General features: G+C 56.2%; 1 protein-coding gene across 2 annotated transcripts in view; it reads right to left on the reverse strand.

Annotated features, from left to right (window-relative positions):
- INPP5A (inositol polyphosphate-5-phosphatase A) overlaps positions 1 to 9,218 on the reverse strand; it is a 199,025-nt gene that overhangs the window by 27,817 nt on the left and 161,990 nt on the right. The window lies entirely within an intron of this gene.

Raw genomic sequence — 9,218 nt, forward strand, 5'->3', positions numbered from 1 at the left:
GTGTCCTGAGTGCCACATCAACAATCAGAGACCTGTCAGTGTCCTGAGTGCCCATGTCAAATCTGCATTTACCAACGGTATGTATAGCTCCCTGCCCTCTGGCTTCAGAGCAGGGTCCCTCTGTGCATGCTTAGTACACAGGGAATCCCAGCACCCAGGTGGACACATCCCCGAGCCCCTGCAGCTGGCAGGATGCTGGGATGAGTAATTAGGTCAGTAGGACTCTTCTTCACAAAATAACAAGAGGATCAGACCAGAGCAGGTAGAGGCTGTAAGCAGGACTGGGTAGAGGAGGGATAGGTCAGGCCAGCAGGAAGGGAGCAGCTGTGCCTGGGGAGGACTGCTGTGTTCAGTCTAGGGGATGGAGGAGCCGGGGACCAGGCCCAGTGGGAGGGGCTAAGGCTTAAAGAAGCCACAGGGCAGGATGCTTTGGGAGGGCTGCCAATGATACGGAGAAGAGCCGGGGTGGGCCCAGCATAGACAGTGATCCTCCACAGGGCACCCCCAGGACCCAGGGGCCTTCTTCTTGTGTCCCCACTTCAGCTTCCTAAGTGCCTTGTGAAGGGGAAGCATGTCCCTGGGGACAGTCAAATTTCCTCATTATTCCTTGATGACTAATACATTCTGTGTGCACTTTCCCCAAGGCAGATAAGAGAATCTGTTAGCTGGTGAAGCCCCAAACCCTGTTCCTAGGACCAGAAGCCACCAGATATGACACTTGGGTCTCTTCTGAGAGCCACAGCACCTCGCATCTTCTCAAGGGGAGGTATCGGGCATGTCGAGAACCCCAGCAGCTCTGAGGGTCTGGGAAGGTCAGGGGCCTTCGTCCTCTGGGACGGGTAGGCAGAGCACCTGACCCCAGATCCCAGGCAGAGAGAGCACAGCCTCGGCCAGACTGTTCTCCTGCCACCCACTCTGAACCCACCCCCACCCCCAGCCCCCACCCTGAGCTCCCAGTGCCCCTGGGGAGGCAGACACACAGGCAGGCCCATCCCTTTAGCCTACTGAACTGGCCACAGCTCTGGCACCACACCCTCTCCCAAAATCTGTGCCAAGGGGAAAGTGGGCATCCTGGAGGGAGTCCCTAATACACAACCTGGGTGCAGAGGCCGGAGGCCATCAGACATTTCATTGTCTGGCCTAGAACAGCGATTTCAGGAGGCGATGACAGTGCCATTGTTTGGGGTGGCCTGTCAGTCACCAAGCTCTGCACAAAGAGGTGGGAGCAAGGTTTAATCCTGACTTTAGGAGAAGAAAACAGTTGGGGGCAGATGTCTGCAGACTGTTTAATGTGCAGGGACCCCTCAGCCTTGCGAAGGCCCAGAAGCTGCAGTGACTTCTTTATCCCCTCAGCAGCCATCTCTTCCCTTTTCCCCTCAACCTGGGGAGGAAAAGGGTGCGAACAGTTAAGCAAAATGAAAACAAACCACAATGTCCAACTTGGCCCCAAATCCAGACACACTGCAGGCAGCTGAGGGGAATATTCTAGCACATTCTTAAGGAATTGAGGCATCATCCAGAGAATTAAATACTGTTTTTCCAAACTGAGACATCTAGAAGGACACAGCACAGCTTCCCCAAGAGCACACAGCCCCGTGCGTACTGCGCAAGTCGAGGGTGAGCACAGAGGGCGTCTCACCCTGCCAGGGCACAGGCTGCTGGGCAAGGTCTCCCAGGGAGGCTGAGGGTGGCGCCCATCAGTGCTCAGCGGCCACTGAGCAAATCCTTGGGGCTCCATCATTGACTCTTCTCATCAAATCAAAAGGAGAAAACTTTGAAGCTGGGCAGCACCTGTGGCTCAAAGGAGTAGGGCACCGGCCCCATATACCAGAGGTGGAGGGTTCAAACCTAGCCCCAGCCAAAAAAAAAAACTTTGATGCTAAAAACAACAAAACGCAGCACATTCCTTGGGGTAAGGACTCCCCAGCCCTGAGAAAGCACATGGACCCTACAGGGTCCACTGTCCCCGTGCAGCATCTGCGGCCTGCCTTTCCCCCGGTGCCTCCCATATAGGCAGCTTGGGAAGACCTGCTCCACCTGCAGACGGCCGTCCAGACTAGTGTGCAGGTGACAAGAGACCTGCCCACCCCACGCTGCAGCAGATAGGGCACTGAGGATGGCATTTGGGGCTGCCAAGTCGACTGCCCACTGGGTCATGGTCTGCACCATGGCCCAAGCAGGTCAGATGTGGCCTGGCCTGATGGTCCCCAGGCAGCGAGGCGCCATCTGCGTGAGTCCTTAGCCAGGCTGGAGGGTGGCGTCGGCACCCGAGTGCCCCACAGTTCTCACTGGAGGTTTCTTGATGGCCATGCCAGCACTCCAGAGAACTGCAAATGGTGCCCCCTCTGCCTAAGGGACTGGCAGTGTGAGCCACACAGATCATAGCTTCACTTAGAAGCTATCCTTGTCACTGAGGACGAAGCAGCCCTGTCCTGAAGAGAGTGTGGTTCTCACCAAATGGCTGGCCTGGCCCTTTTTGGACAGGCTGGGAGCAGCAGCAGAGCCCACAGTCTCTGCTTGGACCTGCTCCCTGTCCCATGGAGGGTGGCCTGAACATTCCTCTGACCAATTCTCCATGCCCATCCCTCTAACTGTGACCCTGCTCCTTAGCTTTTATCCCTCTGACAACTTCATGCGGGAAAACATGCAGACTCCCGACAGCATGAAATCAGGAACAAAGGCCGTGGACAAAGCAGGGAGAGGCATGGGCAGGCGGCCAGATTTCAGCCACAAGCAGATGCTCATGGGCACACCTACGGCGTGGCTTGTCAGGGAAGCAGCCTTAAACAGGCATCTCTGCAAGTGGACATGGGGCCAGCAGGCAGTAGCCTGTGCTTGCCAGGCATGAGATCTGACTGTTGCTGAGCTCACATGTCCTGTTGGCCTCCCCTCTGAGGACGGCGTGAGCAGCCTTCTCCTGCGAGGCTGGGGCTGAGGCACAGACGGGAGCACAGCTGTGGGCTTTTGCCTCCAGGGTGGGGACATCCTGAACTCTGCTCACTGCAGGGACTTTGCCGAGGCCTAGCCCTCCTTTGGCCACCTCTGCCCGGTCTGAAAGCAGCCGGTTGCAAGCTCTAACAGTGCCATACACCACTGCTCTGGGCTGAAGCACCAGCCAGCCCCTGTGATGGTCACCCTCTGGGAACAGGGCCTTCTCCACTGAAACCCAGAGACCTGGAAGGAGCTCCCCTCCCACCCTGCATCTGCCCCCCAAGCTCTGTACAAGTGAGTGCTCTCATTAGGTGGACACCCTCTCCAAGGGGACCTGTAGTTCAGAAGGATGCCTGTGTCAGCTGCTGAATCAACCTCCACCTTCCCTGTGGGGCACCCCAGTCCTGGATGTGACAAGTGCTGGGGACCCATGGATGAGGTCACTCAGATGTTTCACCTTAGGTGCTGTCACCTGTGCTGTGCTGGTCTTGGCTGGATGCTGAGCTGCCCCACCGGGCCCCCGGAAGCCTGCCTACATCTTTGCCACTGGACTGGTAGGCTGTCCCTTCTCTCCCCTCCCCAGGCAACCACCAAGAGGAGAAAGAAACATGACCCTGGGGTGGCAAGTGCTGTGAAGGTGACGCCATCAATAGTCGGGGAGGCTGACCGTCACTGGCCACTGTCCCATCATTCTTATCCTATGAGCTGTGGTGAACTTCTAGCCATGAGAGGGTCACATATACATTCCTTGCACCAGCTCTCAGGCAGCGGTGGTGACAAGGCTTTCTGGAAGGTGGTTAGCAGAGACCTGAGTAATACATGGACTTCCTCAACAATTAATGGAGAATCATTAGTTTTCAAGTTTACTTTCTGAATGACAACGGAAATCAGAACTGACTCCAGGGCATGAACACTTTATGCACACCACAAACAATTCCCACAGCCATGTTGACATTAGTATAAATTCATGTTCCACCACACAGCGTGCCCCTGAATCCACAGGGGGTGGCCCTCGTGTGCCTGGATGGTCCAGTCCCACCCTTAAAACCACAGGGGGACACTGCCCTCGCAAGTCAGCCCGACGCTGGGAGGGAAGAGCCAGGAGTTCAGCCCTGCGGACGGGCACCTGAGCCCTGAGGACTTCTACCTGGGTTTTAGGGGCACAAGATAAGTTAGTTCTACAGATGCCCTTTCATGTCCTGAACACATTCCTGGAGCAGAACTCAGGGTAATCAGCAAGTCGCTGAGCATCCGGATGGCTCTGAAGTGCTCGTCACGTGAGGCACGGTGAGGACAGGGCATCTCCATGAGGCCTCTGGCCGTCCCCATAGCCCTGTCAGGGAGCACCCATGCATTTGGCTGCCCCAGCCAGCAGACACCAGGGCCCAGACCCCAGAGGGCACCACTGCTGAGGCCACCAGATCCCTGCAGAGGTCAGAGGCCAGAATTTACCAGGGTATGGGCAATGCCAGCCCTCCTAGTCTCACTTACGAGTAGAAATTGCACATACTGGTGATCTAGAATTACTTCTGGCAGGGTCCAGCCTCCTCTGTGGCACATGCTATGTTCAGGGATTCTGAACCTGACCCTTCCCTGTTGTGGTGTGAGTCTAGAGGGTGGCAGGGGCCAGAGAACACTGTGTCCCCAACTAGGGCAGTAAGGTCAGGCCACTGGTGGCACAGCACCATCCCTAGTGGGGCGGTGACCACCTGGACCTGGTCACACCCAGGCCCCTGAGCAGTGCCCTTTCAGCTCAGTGAGGTGGAGGTCAGCCCAAGAACCTGGAAAACAGGAATAAAATCCCTGGTCCAGACTCCAGCTGGACAGCCTGCATATCACCCCCACAGGGCTCCAGTGGGTGCACCAGTGAAACCCAGGCACCTGGTTGGAGGCCCTCCCGCCTGTGTCAGGGCCTCAGGGCACAGGAGACGTACTGTGGTAGCTGGAGGCAGAGGGCAGCAGGCCCACTGTCCCTTCCCCAGGAGAGGGCCTGCACCAGGCGCTCAGCATGAGCAAAACCTTTCTTGGTTTTGCAAAGAAGAGTCCACGATGAAAATTTCCTTGGTTCTTAGGGTTGGGGTGGTCTGCCTGACACAGAGAGTGACTGTCCAGGGTCTGAGGCTGTAGGAGCTGGGCTGTCAGGCTGGCTTTTCTGTCCTCACTCCAGATAGCCACTGCCTGTTCCTGTCAGGATCTGCCCACATAGCCCATTTCACCTATTTTGACTTCCCAAAGAGGCCCTGCCAGCAAACTCATCTTTTCAAAGGATTTCCTGGAAGACCCACGGCCCCTGGAGGAGGCGGATCTGCTTGTGACCGTGGGGACAAGGCCTAGATGCACAGCCCCCTGCACTGACCTCACTGCGAGTGGAGGGCTGGGAACAAGGCCTGTGAAAAGCCCTGTCTTGGGTGAGTTTGAGCAGCGTGGGGGGGGCTTCCCATCCTCGGCTGCTCACTGTAAGTTGTTTGCCAGAACAACAGCTTATCATAAAGACCCTTTCATGTCCAGACTACTCCCAGGCTCTGCCTGCTCCCACACTAGGGAGAGTGAGCACAGCCGACTTCCAGAACAGAGCAGCTCGGGCTCCTCCTCAGCGCATGTCTGGAACAGTGACTGGGCACACCCTCTGCTGTGGCCTGAGGCCTGGACACTAACAGGCCAGCGCCACCCGGACTGGAAGTGAGACTCCCACGGTCCTTGGGCTGCTTCAGGTGGGGCTGGAGGGGAATGCAGACCCTATCCCTGTCCCAGGGCCCCCAGCTTCTCCTTGGAGCTGTGTGAATGTGGCAGTGGGGACACACACACAGGGCTGGGTGAGGCTCTCTGCACACGGGCGGTGTTCTCTGACAGCCCACCAGGCCTGGCATGGAGGACTGTCCATGCCCTAACTTCCCCTAAGGGCAGGCAGAAAGTAATTTTAAAATAAAGATGAAAATTAAAAAACTTGTAAAAGTTACAGAAAAATGCATGAAAAATTAGGAGAGAAACAATTCTGAGCTGACCAGTAGGGCACTGTCTGGCAGCTACAGAGTAGCAGGCAGGGTCCACACGCCTTTGCTTCCTTATCTATAAAGTGAGAATAATGATGTTTGACACTGGTCTTAGAGTTGGAAATATGGGCTAATGTTTGCAGGATGAACGTCCTAGAAGAAAACCCCTCCAGCCCCAAACCCCAAATGATCGCTACTGCTGAGTGGGACTTTCCTCTTCTGGTTGAGGTGACAGACCCTGATTAGAAACAGACACAGAAGCCTCTTTTTAAAGATAGTAATTTTCAAATATGTTTTGTGATTTAAATTAATAATTCTGTTGTTGCCATTGTTATTTTAAACGAAGACTCTAAAAATCCAAGCAATAGGGTGAGCAGCATAGTCTGGCCCAGGCACTGCACAAGGTCCCCCATCCTTCAAAGCAGTGACAGCCTCCTGTATGCAAGGTGGGTGTCTGCACGACCTGGGAGTGGCAGCGGGGGAGGAGGCTGCCACAGCTTCCCCAGGTCCTGAGCGCCCCTGGGCATGTGGCGAGAACTGTGCCCCTGGGCCACACAGCATCAGTCTCCACACCAGGTCCCAGTTTGGGATGAAAACCTTGACAACCACTGACATTTGCCCAAAATGGCTGTGTACACATTTGAACCTGTAAGATTAAGTTGAAGATCGCAGAATCGTCTTCCATGGGAGCTGGAGTAGATGACCCCTGGTAACAAACAGTGCCCACAGCACCAGGCCGAGGTGGGCTCCCAATATGCACAGCTCACTGATACCATATGGGCAAAGCCACGAGCCATACAGGGCTTCCAAGGACCTGGTAGGCTGAGGCCAAGGTGGACCCATTGGCCTCCATTTGGTACGCTGGCCAGGGGCTCCAGTGGATCCTGGCCTCTCCTGCGTCCAGTGTGAGAATGGCCTGAGGGACCTGTGTGCAGAGGGGCTTGCGAAGAGTCTGGCATCCAGACTCTTGCGATGTCACCTCCTTGCTCAGGACGCAGTTGCACCTGAGGGAAGGGAGCTGAACATCAGGACTGTCTGTAGTCTGGGCAGAGGATCCCTGGCTCCCTGGAGCAGTGGGGGTAATATGTGGGGCATGCACTGCCATCCTGCCCAGCAGAGTCAGGGCTGGGACCCCTCTGGCTCTCGTGGTACCTTTTTGCTTCATCAGCCTCTCCCTGAAGATGGCTTCTGAGATGTCAGTGCTGTCACAGCCCCCCACCCTCAGCAGCCCAGCTGGCACCTGGGTGTACCTGTCAGTAGTTGGCAACCGATTTTTAAAAATGGCCACCAGCCTTCAAAAACACATCCATCACCATCACTGCTGGGAGGTGATGAAGGGCAGGTGCGGCATGCAGCTGGGCCACACCGCGACGGGCGTGCCTGGCACAGCCGTCACTCTCTGTCACCATGGCCAGCTGAGTGTCCCAGCTGCCAGTTGCCACCGCACAAGGCATAAAACATACCCTCTCAACAATGCCAGCGGCAGGGATGAGCTGGAGGCTGCAACATTAATCAGTGTGGTGACGCACGGCCTATTAGATGGCACACGGTAATCCTGTTTAATTTGTGTATGTTTTAATTATGGCTTAAGCAGAGCCAAACTTGATCACAGAACCATCTTTTCAGCTTAGCTCTGCTCTGCGAGCTGGTTTATGTTCATTTGCATCTGAAACTGCTCTGAGGACAGATCTCTGCGCGGTACACACAAGAGCCTCTCTCACAGGCTGGTGCTGGCCAGACTCTGGGTCAGTCCCTGCTGCCCCCACCCCCCGGCCCCTTTGCAGAGGGCCTGGACTGCATTGCCCAGCATGCCGATAGCCCTGTGCTTAATCTACTGTGCTCACTTCTTGCATTGTTTTGGGGAAGGATCTATCTAATTTCTGTTGGGTTTTGCTGGCAGGCGTGACAGCGGGCCCTGAGTGAGGTGCTAAGGGCACAGGGGGATGCTCTGCCAGCCCAGAACCAAGGGAGGACTGTGGGGCTGCCCAGGGTTTGGATCCCCACGACGAACCCACAGGCCTGTCTGGGATGCCACAGATGTGAAAATCAGTTTCTGCCCTTATTCTCAGAGGAGGTCAACTGCCCTCCGCACATGAAACGCCACACCTACCTGGCTTGAGACACCTGTGCTGCCACAGCACCTGTCTGCATTTCCAGAACATTCCATCCTGTGAGATGCTCTGCACTGTGATAGACACACTTTCCCCAGACCTGCCCTCACTGACCATGGTGTCCACCACTGTGCACTAAGCACCTCTACTCTGACCTGGGCCATCAGACACCACCTGTGGGGTGACCCACTCAATCAGAGGACACAGATGTCCCCAGGAGCGCAGGGCTGAGGCTAGCATGTCCTCTCAGCCCTTGAGGCCAGTCTGTAGGCCTTCTGAGCAGCATCCCTAGCGGGGAGGCAGTGGAGCACAGGAAGGGGCCCACCCACCTCCACACACAACGCATGGCAGACGCTGTCTTGCTTTCCCACTTGTGAGAAAAAGACTCCATCCTTGAGCTGTTTCTTCCCCACCCCACAGGGCACCCTTGAGGCTCAGTGGCTCCGGCCCCAGCCTGGCACTCGCAGTCAACCCAGACCCTTGCCTGGTGGAGACTCCAGCCAAGTGAGGCTGCGCTGCCCTTTCTCGTGGCATTTGTTCTGTGGGAGAAAGGGCCACTCTCAAGGCTCCTCTGACCTTTTCCTGATCGCTGGTGCTCCACATTGATCAGCTCTGGTCGTTCAAGGGTTCTTTGCTTTTCACTGCTGGTCAGAGCGGAGGCCTCCGGGCGAGGACAGACCCTCTGTGCAGACACTCAAGGAGGGTTCCGATCTGGCCCAACCTGACCTGTACAGCCCCGTAGCTCAGCCTGAGCACAGGAGACCTCAGAAAGGGGCCTGGTCTCTGCAACCCTCCAGTCTCGTGCCCTGAACAGCCTCATACACAAGGACAGAGATTTCAGTGAGGACAGGCATAGCCCCAGCAGGGGGCAGTTGGGCTGATTCACTCTGCACCCCCCAAGGAGAGAAAGAAACCCATGATTTAGGGTCCCGATGAAATTGGTATGTATTTAAAAACCACAGGTGCACTGCAACCCTGCCCAATGCACAGGTCCCTGTCTTCCCCACATAGGCAGTGAAGCCAGGTCTCCCCCAGGCACCACTGAACACTCAGGAGAAACCACTGTGAAGCCAGACATCTGCACACAGGTGGCACGGCCTTGCCGGGCATCTGCACACAGGTGGCACGGCCTTGCCGGGCATATGCACACAGGTGGCACGGCCTTGCCGGGCATCTGCACACAGGT

This window comes from Otolemur garnettii, unplaced genomic scaffold, assembly GCF_000181295.1.
Source record: "Otolemur garnettii isolate 467f Iridium unplaced genomic scaffold, OtoGar3 scaffold00075, whole genome shotgun sequence".
Lineage (NCBI taxonomy): Eukaryota > Metazoa > Chordata > Mammalia > Primates > Galagidae > Otolemur > Otolemur garnettii.